The 18937-nt window shown below is 36.8% G+C and overlaps 1 protein-coding gene across 4 annotated transcripts in view; it reads left to right on the top strand.

Moving 5' to 3' along the window:
* Positions 1-18661, top strand: part of LOC136864415 (uncharacterized) — a 312192-nt gene extending 293531 nt beyond the window's left edge. For all 4 annotated transcript variants that reach the window (XM_067141385.2, XM_067141383.2, XM_067141384.2 and 1 more), the window contains one exon: positions 18258-18661. The gene's annotated coding sequence lies outside the window, so the exon portion shown is untranslated. The remainder of the gene's footprint in view (positions 1-18257) is intronic.
* Positions 18662-18937: the final 276 nt, after the last annotated feature.

Genomic DNA, 18937 nt, shown 5'->3' with positions numbered 1-18937 from the left:
TGATTAAATCTCTTAGCCGCACAGGTTGGGCTGTGACCAGATGTTCAATGGCTTCTTTGCATTTCGCCTTCACGTCGATGTTCCTGGAGGACTCGCAAAGGTATCCGATGTCCCACTTTAGTTGGAGCGGATCTGGGATGCTCCTTCCTAAAAACAAGTCAGCTGGTGTGTGACGATGGGATTCATGTACTGCATTTTTGAAAGCTACAGCAAAGAAAGCCAGCTTATTATCCCAATTGCGCTGATCAGCGCTGCGAAAGGCACTCAGGCAAGATTTCAAATTCCGGTGGAATCTTTCAACGTGTGATGCTTTTGGGTAATGTGGGCTTATAAATACATGCTTCATCCCCCAAATGAAGCCCAGATGATGGAATTTATCACAGTTAAACGTTGAGGCATTATCAGACACTAACACTTTGGGTGGTCCATAAACTCCAAATATGTGCCGGGACAAGATATAGATAGCAGTGTTCGAATTCATCTTGCGAACTGGGAACAACCAAACAAATTTTATAAAGGCATCTTTTACAGATAATATTGCTACGTTGTTTCCCCTAGATTTCGTGAGAGGTCAAAAAAGTCGAAGAATAATTTCTCGCCAGGATAGGACGCAACATCAGCAGAATGGAGGCCAATTTGTGAACTTTGATCAGGCTTACACCGTTGGGAAATGTTGCGGCTTTTAACGTATACCAAACTTCCTTCTTGAGGTTGGGCCAGAAGAAATCATGAGATACACAATGTAGGGTTTTATATTGACCCAAATGAGCGCCTAGATAGGAGTCGTGAAAATGGTGCAACATCATGGGCCTCAATTTTTCAGGAACAAAGCTCTTGTCCCTCCCTTTTTTTGAGGTTGCGTCGAACCAACAACCCGCGTTTGATCGCAAACGGGGCGTCACGAATGGACCGTTCAGCGATCGCTTTCATTAAGCCAGAGCACTCATCGTCTTCCTTCTGATACGTGGAGATGTCTGTGAAAGACCAAGGATAGTTTTGAAGAAGGTGTACACTACCAAGGGGCTCATAATTTTCCTGAGATTCGACATCGGATGAACATTTTCCTTCGGACATTCGCGACAAGCAATCAGCTACAACATTCTCTTTGCCGCGAAATTGTATAATATTGTATTATAGGAAAATTTTCTTCTCTTGTTAATTTAATATTTAGTGCTTGACAATAATGTATTTTAGTGTACCATTTGCCACCGAGGTAGACACCTCATTTGCAAATAAAGAGATTTTGATTTGATTTGATTTGAGCGTGCACGACCGTGAATTTATAGGCCGATAGCTGGAGGATCCACCTAACCGTCTTCCACAGTCTTTTTACATTGGCGCTCATCCATGACAGAGCTTGATTGTCGGTGTGGATGAAGAAATGGCAGTGTTCCAAATATGAGTGGAATTTTTCCACACCCAAAACTACGGCTAGACATTCTTTCTCATATATTGAATACCGTAATTCGGCTCTGTGTAACAGTTTGCTGAAGTAGGCAATGGGGACTAGTTTTCCGTCGTCCAGACTTTGATTTAGGACAGCCGAAACAGCGAGCTCTCTGGAGTCGCATTGCAGCACGAAATCTCGGGGAAAATTCAGATTGTGGAGTACAGGGGCTTTGCATAGGGCTTGTTTTAACAGATCGAAAACACGGCTTTGGTCTTCGCCCCAGACGAAATTTTTCCTTTTAAGACTATTTAGGAGGGCCAAAATTTGAGATAAATTTTCGATGAAACGGCTGTAAAAACCGACCGTACGCAAGAACCTTCTCACACCACAGATATTTTTGGACTGAGAAAAATCATGAATACATCTAACCCTGTCGAAATTCAAACGCTTGGAGCAAAGAGACACCTTCTCAGGGTTTATAGTAAACCCATGTTTGTGCAAATGGCCAAGAACCTCACAAAGGTGAACGAGGTGCTCATCAAAACTGGCAGAGAATATAAGATGGTCATCAAGAAAATTAAACACATAGGAAAATTTGAGGTCACTGTCATTGAGGTCACCAAGGATCAGAATGCGACTGAATGCTTGTCCGCCAATGGGAATGCCCATAGGCACAGTATTGAATTCGAAGAGACCAAAAGGGGTAGCAAAAGTGGTATAGGGGCGACTGTTGGGGTGCAAAGGGATTTGATAGTAGGCTGAATTGAAATCGAAAGCAGTGAAAAACTTGGCCCCATGGAAATGTTGAAAAGCACTTTCGATGGTGGGCAAAGGGAAACTGTCGAAGACTATATTTCTGTTCACCTTCCTATAATCTACAATAAATCTGAATCTACCATTTTTCTTGGGCACCAGGAACGCCAGACTACTGAAAGGAGACTTGGAAGGACTAATTACCTTTTTATTTAAGAGATCAGACGCACTCCCTCATAGCGGACAGTTTAGGGGCAAGCAGCTGAAAGGCGGTGACCTGACAGGAATATCATCTTTCAATTCTATTGAGTAGGAAAAGTTTCTAGCACAACCTAAATCAGGGGTCAGCACATCACAAAATTCTTCCAGCAAACTGACAAACACCGAGATGTCCACCATCTCTCGCACACACATGGTACTATTAAACCCATATCAAGTGAAGTGGCAAGACGCCATTACACTGATGCTTTGTTTGGAATAAATCGAATTGACATGTCGACATGATAATAGCCAATGTAAAGTGGCTCAGTATTGAAAAATATTTTGGAGTTAGTTTTGTTGGTTTTAAATGCAATGTTGATTTTTGTCTCTTGAACAGATTGGTATTTTGTTATAGTTTATTATTATGAAATGTGAATGTGGCATAATTATTTTTTCTTTATTTAATCCAGTAAGTGTAGTGTTTGTTTTGTCTTTAATTTTATTAATGGTTTTATTAACGAATGTCTTATTGAATGCATTGTCTGGGGCTATAGTTTATATCGTATTTAATTCCTTTTTTATATATATATAATTTTGTTTTGATAGTGGGATGTTGAGTGCTCTATGGGCCAGACTTTAAATAGCCACTTTTTTATGTGCTCCCAGATGAATGGACTCTTGCTCAATGACATTGTTCGTTTGTATGGGTTTGCGATAAATATCATAAAGGAGGTTGCTGTTGCATCTTTTGATTGTTAAATTAAGAAAATTGAGAGTGAGGTTGGATTCTGTTCCTATGGTGAATTTTGCATAAGGATCTAATGTGTTGAGATAATCCAGTATGGTAGAACTGTTTGAGGCAATGAGCTAGAATATAATACATAGAGTGGCTATCGCACTGCCATTTTTTAAGGAATTTGAACTAGTGAGCGCCATGTCTTACATGTACCTCGGTAGGCAGAGCTCTGGGTAAGCGAGTGCGGAGCATAGCGTGAAGAAGACATTTTCACACAGATCTTATACATTAGGTATAACAGTTAGAGATTATTTGAGTTGATGAAAATATCTGATTACTGCTAGCATGGAACACTTAACTATTTGATGTATATAAGATTCCCTTAAGCGAAAGTTTCTTACTGAATCGCAGTGTAGGCTAATAAGCACATTAAGCCCGTAACAAAAAATTGAAGAAAACAAAATGCGTAACAGTTAGTTTTTGCTTGAAGCAATATATTGTTGAAAATGATTAAATCAATTATTGTCTTATCACAAAGATGTTGAGATATCCATGCATCTCCAATTTATCAACATACAGAAGCTTGAAGGCCAGCGGTACAAGATTAGGATGCATATCTAAACTGCCAAGGAAATTAAAAACAGGTTATTGAATTATCATACATTTCAAAGGCAACCTTTTAAGTAAACAATTTTATAACATTTACTAGAAATAACATTTACAGTAAACAAATTTAATTTTATAGTGATCTATTAATAGCCACATTTCTCGATTCGAAGCAGTTTTCTCAGTCACATGAACCGTACGTATTTTCTAGCTCTGATTCATTGTCCCTTGAAAAGTATTCATTTGGTGTATATCTGCCTTATGGTTATTCCTTTCAGTTTGGAATGCTGAGCAAATGTAACCTCCAGACAGTTGTGTCATTTAATTTATTTCCCAACTCATGGCTGACATTTCCTGCTATGTACTCAACAGCATTTTCAGAACAGTTGGTGAGTGACTCGTTATCTGTTGCACAGCAATCATGATCAGTGGAAATGCTTTCTTGAGAAGGAACTGTAGTAGATAAGAGAAACACGTCACTTCCTGACTGTTTACAATATGCAGTGGTCTATGGGTCAATCTGTCTCCGTAAACAATTTCTGTATAATGCTGATCTGAATTGCTCTGCATTGGGATTATATGTGCTTCTTCCCCTATTACATATGGATGAGAAGAGCAATTCTAAATTGTCCGTACTGCCTTCAACAGCTAACGTCTCCTGTCATTAACTAAACACCCGACTGCATTGAGAAGCGGGACAAGGGTTGGGCACACGCATACTTTGCTCTTCAGAATGTTCTCCATGGGGAGTATTTTGCTGCTTAGGATACCACCTGTCTCTCTTCATGTTATTCAGGGGCCGATGACCTTCGATGTTAGGCCCCTTAAAACAACAAGCATCATCATCATCATCATCATCATCATCATATTCACCCACTGCCTCGTCAGCTGCAGTATTTGTATTTTAGTGGCAACCTGTGACGAGAATTTGTGCTTTACAATGACGAAAATTAAGAATATATTTCAATGTAGCCTTCTTCTAATACAAAAGATATTAACTTGCCTGAAATAAGATACACCGGGCGAGTTGGCCGTGCGTGTAGAGGCGCGCGGCTGTGAACTTGCATCCGGGAGATAGTAGGTTCGAATCCCACTATCGGCAGCCCTGAAGATGGTTTTCCGTGGTTTCCCATTTTCACACCAAGCAAATGCTGGGGCTGTACCTTAATTAAGGCCACGGCCGCTTCCTTCCAACTCCTAGGCCTTTCCTATCCTATCGTCGCCATAAGACCTATCTGTGTCGGTGCGACGTAAAGCCCCTAGCAAAAAAAAAAAAAAGAAATAAGATACACTGTTTTGCTGCTTTTATTCGAACAAAAGAATATGGAACAGAATGCAGGCATATTCGTGCTTAAATAAATAAATTCAAACTATAAATAATTTCTATCAACAATGAATTACATGCGAGATTACTCGGACTCAAACAGATCCAGACAGCTGTTGTCATTAGGTAGTACATTTATATCATGACGGCCGTAGTGCTGCTTGCTTCCACCCAGAATGCTAATCAAGCTGCTGTAGCCACCCTATGTATTATATTCTAGCTCACTGGCTTGAGGTCTATTGATGTATGATCATAAGTATGTCATCAATATGATGTACCCAAAAAATATTCCATTGATTTTATTGGTGATTTTGGTATATTCAAAGTTGTCCATATCTGGTAATGTTCCTGGTGCTGGTGCACTAATTGGGAGACCATTCTCTTGGTAAATGTTATTATTCAGCATAAAATAATTATTGTTCAACACAAACTTCAGTATGATTAAGAATTCATTAAATTCTTGAATGCTAAGGTGACTATATTTGCATAAATTATTCTGTACTAAGTTAATGGTTTCTTTTATCGGTATACTTGCATACATGTTAATTATATTGAATGAATGTTAGGTGTGGAAAGGTTGTAAGAATAAATATTTTAAGTTTTAATGAAATCAACAGAATTCTTAATAGTTATGTTATTATGAAATTTTTAATGTTTATTTAGAAATGTGTGAATGAAGCATGACAATATATTTGTCGGACAGTTTTTTAAAGTAATGACTGATCAAATAGGTATATTGGTCTTACGAATTTTGGGTGCTGCTCTGGCTGTTAGTAGTCTAGGGTTCATAATGACCAACTGTAAACACTCTTGTTCATTTATTTTTTCAAGATATATTTCAGGTTTTTTTTTGTTTTGTTTTTTAATTTTGGTGGTGAGATTTTTTTTAAAATCAAAAAGCTACTGTCATTGAAAAAAGGATTCTGCTTTTGAATATATATTTTCTTTTTTCCATTATTATGGTGACATTACCTTTATTGGCTTTAGTATTAGTTAGTAATGGGTACACTTCCACGACATGAATTTAAAAAAAAAAAGGAAAGAAAAATGGCAAACCTCAGAGAAAAAACCATCAACACGCAATCAGGATGAATTAATACCAGCTACATTAAATGTCAGAACCCTAAGAACGCAAGACAAGGGACTGGAACTCCAAAATGCACTCAAGAACATAAAATTCGATATGCTCGGCCTCAGCAAAATCAGACAATATGGCAAAGATATAATGGAAAAAGAAAATGGCAGCATTTTTGGCTACATAGGGGAAAACAAGAGGACAAAAAGGCATAGGATTTATAAATAAAAGTCATCTAAAATAGAATATACAGGAATTAAGAGGAATCTCAGAGAGAATCATGGTATTAAACCTAAAAATAGAAAACAGCATAATCACAAGAAGAGATCGAAGACTTCTACACGCTCCTAGGCCCGTATTCACCAATGCGAGTAAAAGCTTTTATCCTAATTTAATGCTACGTAAACCGAGGTAACCATTAAATTTGTATTCACCAACAACATTACCTCGAATAACGGGTATTATCTCGGTTTCAAATTTTATTGGAGATTGGTTGGCGATTAAAATGGGAAATCTAAGATAATAGCCTTCCAAGATGGCTGCTCGTAGATGGTTGGAATATCTGATTGATAGAGAAATTCATAGTGACAAGTAATATGATCAAGATTATGCAATTAATAAATGTCCTAAGTGGATAAAAGTACGTGCGACATATTTCGAGAACTACGACAACACTGATTTTCAGACACATTTTAGGTTATCTAAAGTTTCAACACTGTCAGTGTTATCCATGATCGAACATAACCTGGAATTGCCTACACAGTAGGCCAAAGATGAATTCTCAGTTGTAGCGTATATCTTGTACGGTACACAACTGGGTGACTTCTAAATGAAAAATTAAGGAATACTGCCTTATAATTTGAGTGAAATATACAGTGTGTAGGCTATAATTTGTTTTCTTATTCTCTATGTTATTAATACTTTCTGCCACTGAATTCAATAACAATTCACTCTCTTGGAAAGTCATATTAGGCTTCTTCATTTCTGCTCAATAGCCAGCATAATTTATGCAAATTATTTGCAAACCACAAATGGAATCAAAAACTTGTTGACATTTTGATAGTGGCGGCAGCACGTAGTCGTTTTTTTTTCCGTACGTCAGTATGAAAAATTTGCGGTTCAAACTCGGATTGAAATGAAAACTTAGTTTTGGTAAACCGAGATAATAAATTCTGTTGTGAATACAGAAGTGAGCGTTATCCGAGATAGTAACATTATCTGAGTTTTGGAAAAGTAACTGACATTGGTGAATATTGGCCCTAGAAGACACACTAACCAACTACAAAGCACACAGAACATTCGTAATTGGTGACTTCAACAGCAAAGTAGGGAAAAAGGAATATGAAGATGAAGAAACCATGGGACTATATGGATACCGAACAAGAAAGGAAAGGGGAGACAGACTCATATATTTTGCTCTAGGACGAAGACTAAAAACTGTAAACTCCTTTTACAAGAAAAACGCAGAAAGTAAATGGAAGTGGATCGCTATGAATAGGAAAACCAAAAATGAAATAGACTACATCCTAGCCAAAAGCCTAGAAGTGGTAAAAGACATCCAAGTAATCAATGGTCTAAAATTTGATACAGACCACAGAATGATCTGATTGAAAGTGAGAATAAAGAAAGAAAAGAGGCACTACATCAACAACAAGATCCCAAACCCCGAAAGTAGAGATCGAGTAGAATACACAAAAGCACTACAACACAACCTCCAAGGGCTCAACCGACAAAGTGATCTGAAGGCATAAGAATATTATACAGAGCTCGTAAACTGCATATCCCTTGCAGTCAAGCAATTTGTTTTCTGGAAATCCACTTAAGGGGAAGTGTTAAAGGGGGTAATTTTTTAAAATGAGCATATATACAATATATATCAAAACTTAACACTTTACAGACATGAACATTGGTATTTTTAATCTCTTTTAAAAGTAACGCGTATTTGTTTGTTTTCGGAAAAAGAACACATCAGTGGAGGACTGAAAAAGGGGTTGAATTCTTTTTTATGTGGATACTTTTATCTCAAAAACTGAAGATGTTACAGACCTGAATATTGGTATTTGGAATCTCCTTTAAAAATAAAGAAACACGTATATTTTTGTGTTTTGAAAATCTACTTAAGGGGTGGTGAATAGGATTGACAAAGCGGGTTATAGACATGTTATAGACATGAAAATTGGTATTTGGAATCTCCTGTAAAAGTAAAGGAACACGCATAATTTGTTTTCTGAAAATCCACTTAAGGGGAAGTGTTACACAAAGGAGGTAAATTTTTGAAATGAGCATATAAATATAAAAAATCTAACACATTACAGTGTGAAATTTGGTATTTTTAATCTCTCTTAAAAATAAAAGTAACCCGTATTTGTTTGTTTTCGGAAAAGAAACCCTTCACTGGGTGAGGGGAGGGGGTGCATGTTACGGGCGTGAAAATTGGTATTTGGAATCACCTTTAAAAATAAAGAAACATGTATTTTTTTGTTTAAAAAAATTTACTTTAGGGGAAAAATAAGTGAAAAGGGGGTTGAATCCTTTAGAAGAAGATGCTTATATCTCAAAGTGAAGATGTTACAGATGTGAAAATCGGTACATGAAATCTCCTTTAGAAATAAAGAAATACGTATTTTTTTTGTTTCTGGAAAATCCACTTAAGGGTGTAAAAAGAGTGAAAAAGGAGATGTATTTTTAAAATGGGTATATCTCATAAACTTAACATGTTACAGGTGCAAAAATTGGTACATATAATCTCCTTTAAGAATAAAGGAACACTTTTTTGGAAATCCACTTAGGTAGGGGGGGGGGGTGTAAAAGAAGTGAAGATGGGGTGAATTTTTAAAATGAGTATCTCTCAAAACCTGAATATGTTACGGACATGAAAATTGGCATTTGGAATCTCCTTTGAGAACAAACAAACACTTTTTATTGACTAGAGAGAGTACTGCTTTTCACATATAGAGTTCCATGTCCTAATATCCAAAGATGCATTCTGACAGTTCTTAGAGGGAGGTCCGTTTGCTGCCTACCTGAGCAGGAAGAAGGGAGTAGGGGGGTATGGTTGCCATAGAGATAAGCCTGCTGGCCAGGTGGAATTGCTTGGAGTTGCCAAACTTCTCACTTCTGAGTGCTCAGAACGAATGAACAAGTGAGCTGGAAATGAGGGGAAGGAGAAAACGGAATACAGGAGTGTGGCAAAACCGTGCATTCGCACGAGCAATGGTCCTCCCTCCAGCCCTATCTGTCAGAATGCTTCTTTAAATATTATGGGTATAGGCCTACCAAGTGTATGCATAAGTCTTTTCCGGTTTCACTATGAGATGGCTCCAGCGAACAGTACGCAGCATATGAATTTGACACATACGTCAATTTCTTCGTCTGACATTAACCTACCAACACACGCAAGTTGAGTCCGCTAAATACTAGCGTCTGTGTTGTATCGTTCAGTGATCATGTTGACGTTTGTGCCTGAAAAAGAACATTTGCAGCACGCATTGCTTTTCTTATTTAATCAAAAGAAAAGGGCTGTGGAAAGTGTTCGTTTGCTGGTAGAAACAAATGGTGAACACACTCTTTCGATTAGAACATGTGAGACATGGTTTCGACAAATCACTTTGGCAAGAAGACCATACTTTGTGTCTGGTGGGACCAGAGCGGTATCGTGTATTATGAACTTTTGAAGCCGGCGAAACCGTTTATGCACAACTCTGTTGCCATCAAATGATTAATTTAAATCGTGCATTGATGGAAAGATGACCAGACTGGGCCAAAAGGCATGGCAAAGTGATTTTGTTACACGACAATGAGCCATCTCACACAGCAAAACCAGTGAAAGACACCTTGAAATCGCTTGGATGGGACGTCCTTTCGCACCCGCCGTACTACCCTGACCTGGCGCCATCTATCATCTGTTCGCATCAATGGGGCATGCACTCGCAGAGCAGCACTTCAGCAATGGCTCGACGAATGGTTTGCCGCAAAAGACAAGCAGAGTTTCTGGCATGGTATTCATAACTTACCTAAAAGATGCGCAAAGTGTGTTGAAGCCGATGGCCAATATTTTGAATAAACAAAAAATGAATTTCTCTTGAAAATTACATGTTTTCTTTACTACAAAAACTGGCAAAAACTTATGCATACACCTTGTATGTTCCAGAGTTAACTCTGCCAGTAGCCTGGTCATCTTAGCCCTAAAAGGCAATAACACAAACATAGTTTACAAAGTGATTCTGGGACAAATGAAACACAATTTTTTGATGAGTTTTTATATGTACTTTAGGGATTTTCAGATGATGTCTTAGTGCAGTACCGAGGAACGATTAATTTTATCAAATTGTGAAATTCTCTCGAGCGAAGCCACGGGTAACAGCTAGTAGACATATATTTTATGCATACCAATAATCATATCATTATAAGGTATTTTATTCAGTAAGTTACACTCATCTTTATGTCTTTCCAGTGTTGATGCTGGCTCAATTGAGCTAAAATGTACACTTTTTAAATATAATGTTAATGAATTAATCTGTTAGATTGTAGTGTGTAGTATTGAATGGGTGGAAATTTTATACTTTATATACTACAGTCAGTCAATACTTATTAATTTGTTTAATGCTCCTGGGTCTGAAGATGTCTCCATTAGAGTTGAAACTTGTCGCCCTTGATATTAAGAATGTGCTCATTCTCTTTTGGAGCGACTGCATGTTTCTGTAAAAAATCAAGATAAATTCTTCCTGGGCAACAGATAATCCGCAGAACTCTTAATCGAGGGATGGATAATCAAGGTTCAACAGAATTGTGGAAAGAAGTACAAATGAAAAGTTAGTTCAGCTTTTAGATTGTTTGAGTGTTATGCCTTCATCATTAGGCATGATCTGTGAATTATTCAACTGCTGAATAAACCTTAAAATTTGTTATTAAATGCCATAAAAGCATTCAGACTTGTGAAGTACAAATAACATTTAAAACATTACATATTATGATGTTGCATGGCAGATTTGATGAACTGTGAAAAATGTGTGGAAGTGATAATTGCATAAATTTTGATATGAAGAAATGTTCAGTTGATTAATTGATAGGTGTTTGAATTTTAGGAACAGTAACCTCTAGATCACCAGACGTGTTTTCAAAATGAGGTAATGATGTAGCCTTATATAAAAAGGAGACCTGATAAAATCAAATGAAGGTGATAATTGAACGTGTAAAGCTGCCATCCATAATGTAAACCGGCAGAATGTTAATGGAATGAACCTGAAAATCTGGAAGAAGTCAAGGAATTCCAATAAAAACTTATAATTATATGGTAGTTAAGTGTAAAAATTGCCTTCCATAATAAAGTAATACTTTTAATCTGCTTTGATTATTCTGGACAATCATATTTTTAGTTTGTAGAAAATGTTGCAGTGAATGCCATTAAAATGCTCATATTCTGGCTACTTGCTGCAGCTGTATTTTAAGAGTATGAAGTGAACATTGATGTTAAGAAGGAACAAGTGTGTGATTGTTATTTGCAGGCATGCTATTAGTGAAGTTTCTGCTTGCCAATTGAATGAACACTTTAACCTGAAAGAGGGAAGTTAATGGGTGCAGGTACAGTACTAGGTAGTTGGGATTATTCAGAAGGTACTAGATCCGGTGGTTCTAGTGGTTTTTGTACCTAAGCTTAACACGTTCACTGCGTATTAGCAGAGCGTGACATACCCGCCAACCTGAGCAAAATATTTGTATGGGACTCTTTAAAAGTTATAATTATCGAAGTTTTGTACGTTGGTAGGACGAGTTCTATTGAACTCGTGGACTTATCCCACTCACGTGCCTGATGCGTGACCCGCACTGTGGTTGAAATCGAGAAGTAATACTGGTCACCAAACGGATCACGTGCCACGCGCGTCGGTAGATTATTTACCTCGGATAGCAAACAAATGCATAAAGTATTTTACAGACATAAATATATTCACATTTACACTTCTCTATTACAGATCTTGACAAACAAAAATGAAATACTTCGGCTAAATGTGTAGGTCTCGTGACGTTGAAGGAACCACATTGTCGGCCATCAGGAAAAAAATATAAATAAAATAACATAAGCATCACAATGCAGTCAAAATTATTACTGCACGTTCTTTCAAGTTACTTATAAATGTGATGAGGAATAAATGACAATTAGAAGTTCTTTCGTGTTGTACACATATATGATGCAAGTTCATTTTTTTTACTGAACATATTGCAGTAGTGGAATTTATTTATTTCAAAACGGAATGCCTGCACATGGTAGGTGAGGCTGTACGATATTATTATTATTATTATTATTATTATTATTATTATTATTATTATTATTATTATTATTTAGTATCTGAGAATCTAATAATATATATGTACACACATCCATCTTCATTATAGACTGTAATGCCTTTCAGCATTCAGTCTGCAAGCTCCTGTGAATTAACTAAACAAATACATAATCTGTATTTGTAATCAGCTCACTGGCCACATTAAGTTCCGTGCCCCATATCTGTAAATTGTTAAAAGCTGGGTCTAACCATTCTCACCTTTGTCCCCTTTTACTTCTCTTACCCTCCATGTCCGAGTCCATTATTCTCCCAGATAACCTATCCTACTCCATTCGTCTCTCATGACCCTACCACCAAAACCAGTTTATGGATACAACTTCATTCGTCGAGTTCATTCCTAACTTAGTCTTTATTTCCTCATTCTGAGTACTCACCTGCCATTGTTCCTACCTGTTTGTACCATCAATCATTCTTGCTACTTTCATGTCTGTTACTTCTAACTTATGAAGATGATTTCCATAATCAACCCATATTTCACTCTCATCCGGCAAAGTCAGTCTGAAAGCAGATCGGTGTAAATATAGTTTAGTCCAGATTTTGACTTCTTTCTTATAGAATACCATTGATTACACCTGTGAGGTCCTGCGTTTTGCTTTGCTACACTTTGATTCAGTTTCACTTCCTGGGAGAACACACATGCTGAATACTTCAAATGATCTGTCTCTTACTGTTTTGTATTCCCAACCTTCAGTCCTCTTAGGTTTCTGGTAATACTTTACCTCATGGGCCAACATATTTCTAATGTTATAAGTAAGTGGAAATTAATGCAATCTTACTTGGAGAGCATCTCAGAGGAGAGATGTGTTCATCGCGATGTCCAGGAACCCACCGTCCTGCCCCTAGAAGTACATTTACTTTTATAACCTAATTAATATTATTACACGCCATTTTCATTCCTGAAGTAGGTACTTGTATTCCTATTGGCCAGTGTAAAGTGGCATGTGATCTCCTTCCCGTGAAGAAAGTTAATCATAATCCGTCACCAACCGCAACACAATAAAAGCGCCAGTCGTGTTTCCTCACGAAACTAGAGGCCTAGGGCCGCTTCGCGGCTTCTAACTGTCCAGACCAATGGTCTTGTGCAGATCCTATCCTAACTGTCCGCATGACAGTAATCTTGTCCAGATCCTATCCTAACCGTGTGTAACATTAATCACCACCACCAGGTATCGAAGCATAGTTCCTAAGTACAGAGGTTGGCAGCATTGAGCACTGCTGGAGAACATCCTTTCCGAGAAGGCGCAAGCGAGTAAACAAACGACAGTCATTGCACGTGTGTGAAAGTCTTGGCCCAAGGGGTGCAGTAATGATAGGTTTCTTCCTACTGATATCACTTTAATCTTGGAAATGCTTATTTTCGTATCATACTCACAATACATATTTTCAAGTCCCAAGATATTAGATTGTAGGCTTTAAGTATAGTTTGTTACTAAGACCAAACTGTCAGTATAGGCCAAGCTGCTTACTGCATTTCCACCCATGTGAAGACTTCCCTGCCATTTTATAATTTTCGGTAAATTATACATATAAACTATGAACAACAAAGGTAAAAAATTACATCCTTGTCTAGTCCCTGTAACTGCCTTGAACCAAGTACCGGTACTCATTCTATGATCAATTTTCACTGTGCCCCAATTGTCAACTTAAATGTATTTGATTGCCTGTAATAACTTACTCATAATCCCTCAGTATGGCTAACATCTTTTCCCTCAGTACTGTCATCTGCCTTCTCTAGTTCTACGAAACATGAACGTAACTGTCTGTCTGTCTGTCTGTGCCAAAGCATTTTTTTTTTTTTCAATTTCTTGGCACATACTGAAAATCTGGTCCTGACAATCCCTCTGTTGTGTAAAACCACATTGGATTTCATCCAGGTTGTTCTCAACCTCTGATCACACCCTCCTTTCCAGGTCAGTTTTCATATAGTCTTTTATGAATCTGGTGCCCCTACTGAATGCTTGAAGAATGAATTTATAACTGCAAATCCTATACTAGCACAGAAGTCAGCAAATGCTGCCAATTTCTGTTAGCTTCCATATCTTCCCCGCATTTACCCATCACCTCTTTGCATTGAAATTGCCCATTAACACTATCCCATCTTTGCTGTTGTCCCTGACTGTGATGTCACTCTTATAAGAAATAAATTGACAAGTGGGTCCACTTTTTCAGTACAGTTTATTTCTAATTGCACTTCAGGATGGAACAAGAATGAAATTTATAGCTTATATGTGATGTCACTCAGCGCTTCATAAAACTTATCAACTTCATTCTCATCAGCACTCTGACATGGTGAATATACTGAGACACTTCTCATCCTAATTCCTCCAACATAGTTTTCTCATTTTCAGTGAGTTCCATAGCTTTACAGAGCACCAATAAAAACACTTCTGGAAGTCACAGGTACTGATGAAAGGTGTAAAAATTATAATATCATCTCCTCTCCTCTCTGAATGGAGAGGTAAACAAGTGACAGATATTGGAAGGGATCATTAATCTACAGATATACAGAGAGATTCCCAGAGAAAGATCAGTTCTATCTGTCTGGCTATTGTCTTAATAGAAAGTAACTGTATTGGATGGAAGAGGTAGTGACAGTTAATTAGCTTTTCTGCATGTCGCTGTGCTCTCTGCGGCTTGCTCATATTCTCCACTGTTGTGGGATGCCAAGCAGGTAGACCATATATCAGTACAGACCGAACCATGCTAAGGTATTCTGATCCTATAGCTCATGAACTGAAGCTTCTTAAATTCCTTTATAGGAATGCTTGAATTCTTATTGCCTTGCATTTTGCCTCTTCACACCGTGTATTCCATTTTTAATGATCACAGATAGTTGTTCTGACTAGTTTAAAGGTAGTGCACTGCAAATGATATTTTTCACTAGTTTAAAACAGCTCATTGTAGAATTTCTGGACATACCCATTCTCATAGGTTTACACTTGTATGTCCTTTACTGAAGTTCAGAAAAGAGGAGTCAGAGATTTATCTCTATTTGGAAGGAAGTGCAGAACATATTCTTAACCAAAATGACAAAGTGATTATAACGGCATCCATCCTTAACCCGCTATCGGTCACAAGTATAGATTTCATCTAACATTGTCTTTTTCTTAAATAATGATCTAATTCTATTTAGTTTTGGTATTTTCATACTTAAAAAAAAATGCATTAAGGCTATTCTCTGATTATTTAAAACTTTTGCTTTCTTCAACATGTCTTTAATACTAATATAATTAACACGTCCTATTAATGAAAGAAACTCCCCAGTGTAGGGTAGAAAATCATTCTGTTAAAATCAGAACCAGTTTATCGTCTTCATCTTTGATAGTGAATTCTTCTCATCAGATCTCGGACATAGTAGCAAAAATTCTGGCACTGTTCCTGCTGTAGTCTACATTTCAGTAGTATTCAATACCCAGCATGTACAGTACTAAAAAAAAATTTGTATGAGTTTCTGTGAGTACACAAACCCTAAAGCCACAAGCATATGAAGTAGCAGTTATCTGTATATTTTCATTGGTATACTGCAGTTTTTTGTTTAGTATGACAATGAGAAAGACTATTTTGCAGTGGATGATGATCTAACATTTCTAACATTTTTCCATTTACACTTTTTGCTGGTGAGATGCAGAAGGTATTGGCTCATAGACTAACCACTTTGTAATTTGGTCATTACCTACAGTAGATACTCTGATATTGGTCTACATATGTGTTAAGCAGTGGATTGCTCCATATCAGAACTGTGTATGTGGAGTTCACAAGGTGCATCACTTACATCACTATCGTCAAGAGTAGGTGCTATCAGGAATCTCACTTTCATAATCATATTTGATCGGATTTATTTTTAGATTCTCTTGTTGATTCATAGCATTGATATGCAGCCCACATTTACACATATGCACTGCGCTGTAAACAAAAAAATGTTGATGCCATAGGTTGTGTCATTAGAAATAATCTAATACAGCCCTAGTATAAGCAATCCTGGGGCTAGATACCAACTTACGTATGGGTGGCGTCCACTTCGGAATGTTCTAAAAAGTCATGCTACACCTATACCCCTGAAAATAAATGACGTGGCATCACTAAGGAAGAGGGGAAAGCATTCCAGATGTAGTCTTACTTTGTTATCTTAGAAAAATGATTAAACTTCATAATTGGATGTAGTTAAGACATTCTTCACATGTGGATATGATCCACCCCGGGTGTATAATCATTACAGAAGGTGTGAACTAGATGGTACTACACAGGTTGGATGTTTTTCTGACTCAAAATGATGATAATTGATCATTATTTATTATTATTATTATTATTATTATTATTATTATTATTATTATTATTATTACAGAGAAGAATCACAAAATCAAAAATTTAACTTAATTAAGAGGTGAGCTCAACAGTACATTTTGTGCAGGATTTATCTTGCACACATCCCGCCAATCTGTCGGGGAGAGAAGTTATAGCAAGAATGCTCGTGGCACTGATACATTGGCTCTGTTGCATTTAGGGATTTTGGTCATTTGTGTGGCTGTTAAATGGCAACAGATTACCTTGACAATAACTTCATCATCATCAATATCCCACTCCAGTCGCCCAGGTGTGGTTTTGACAGTAACTTAAAAGCATGAATTTTCAATTTAATCAACAGATACATCCACCAGCCCAACAAAATATTGTTATTCTCAACAAATTCTGTTGAGTGTGAATGTTTATATTGTGGCAGTTCGAAGTTGTTATTGCATGGATCTGTTTTTGTTTGGCTTACAAATATGATAATTTGATCTAGTTAACAGTTAAAATTAGAGTTTATTTTCCTTCCTTGGTGTTGTGTGTGTATGTTCCTGAACCAGAATTATACATATTCTCATTCCTCCTTTCATTGTCTGGGTCAATTTCAAAGCCGAATGATTTTAATGTGCTTGAATATTCAGCTGATTTAGACAGCGTTAATGACTTTGCCACTGAAAGTGATTCCCATTATGTGGGAAGTGACGACTATATTCCTGAAGATTTCCGCACACTCACAACTGCTCACTGTGCATTTGACTATGATGAACCTGACATGTATGACAGATACATATACAGTAAATAACTTCGTGTCATACTTCCAAGTGAATTGCAGCGCATAAATCATACTGATATAAAATTTTTCACAATTAAATATACTTTCGTACAGGTTTAACAGTAAAGAAGCCTGATGAAATGATGAGTGGTATTTCTGTCATTGAAAAGCAATTTTTAATTTTCAGAAATTATTTTTTTACCATAGTACCTATAATAATACGCCCATGGTATATTCATTTCTGAAATGCTCATACTTTCATATATAAGTGTGATTTATTTGATTTTAATATATGTTAAAATGTTTATGTGAGTTTTCTTTTTTTGTAGCAAAGTCACAAAAATTAGTCTGAGCTGCTTCGAGCAGATCCCAATAGATAGACTGAGTGGAAAAGGGTTAATGGCTGTCATTTTAATTAGACTTACTGCAGAAACACTGTGTAAGAAAAATGGGCCAGCATAGCATTATTATTTCTTCAGCATTATGGCTTTTCATAAATAATCTTTTGTTAGGGGAATGGGTTTTTTCTTTTTGAATGCTTCTTGATTCCATAACACATTGTAAAAAAATTACAAAAAATGTTCAGTGTCAACAGACAACTTTATTCATAGTGCATAACTGTTGATTATCTCCTAAACTACTTGAAAGATGTCTGAAAGTATTCTTATGTGTATAGCTTTCTTGAATGATGTCTGAAAGTTTTCTTACATCTGTAGTTTGTAACTATTATGTGTACAAGATCATCGTTTGACTGCACTTGAATTTTCTACTCTAGATTCTTCACGAAACCCTGGAGGAAGAAATTTGGTGACATAATCTAGAGATGAAGAAGACCACTCTACTGGACACAGTTATCCTGTAATTATTTGCAACTGCCAGTTGAATACAGTTTGTGATATAAATGCAAAGTTAAAACATATGTGCTGAAAGAGAAATGTTAGTTAATATAGGATGTTATTCTTGGTCCAATCAAGTTGATTTTACTGACTTAACCATTGTGATTTAATTTGTTTTGGTCCACATTGACTTCAGTCTATTCACCACTTAAAATCACTGTTATATATCAGAATCTGTCTTGTCAATACTGTCATATTTCAATAGCATTGAAAAGGCAATCAAATGGATATTTTCACTTTTCTGTAATGATATCAGATAAAAAGAAATCACCTTGGAAATACAGTATGTGGAAAATTGTCTTAACTAATTGTAAGCTAAACATGGTCACACATTGTATAAAATTTATATAATATGTTATGAGCTAGTGTAGAGCATGGTTTTATGGAATGCCAGTGTCGGCTCATGGATATCAGCAGTGGGGTGCGTGCCTTAGTTTCATAATTCTACAAATATCTCAAGTTCTTCAAACCATTTTATCAAGATACACACGTCGAACACTATACAGTGCAATGCATATAAAATTATTTTGATTATTATGATGATGATGATGATGGATGA

The sequence above is a fragment of the Anabrus simplex genome, chromosome 2, assembly GCF_040414725.1.
Source record: "Anabrus simplex isolate iqAnaSimp1 chromosome 2, ASM4041472v1, whole genome shotgun sequence".
NCBI classification, from domain to species: domain Eukaryota; kingdom Metazoa; phylum Arthropoda; class Insecta; order Orthoptera; family Tettigoniidae; genus Anabrus; species Anabrus simplex.
The sequence above is the reverse complement of the archived record's forward strand: the minus strand, read 5'-3'. Positions and strand labels throughout refer to the sequence as shown.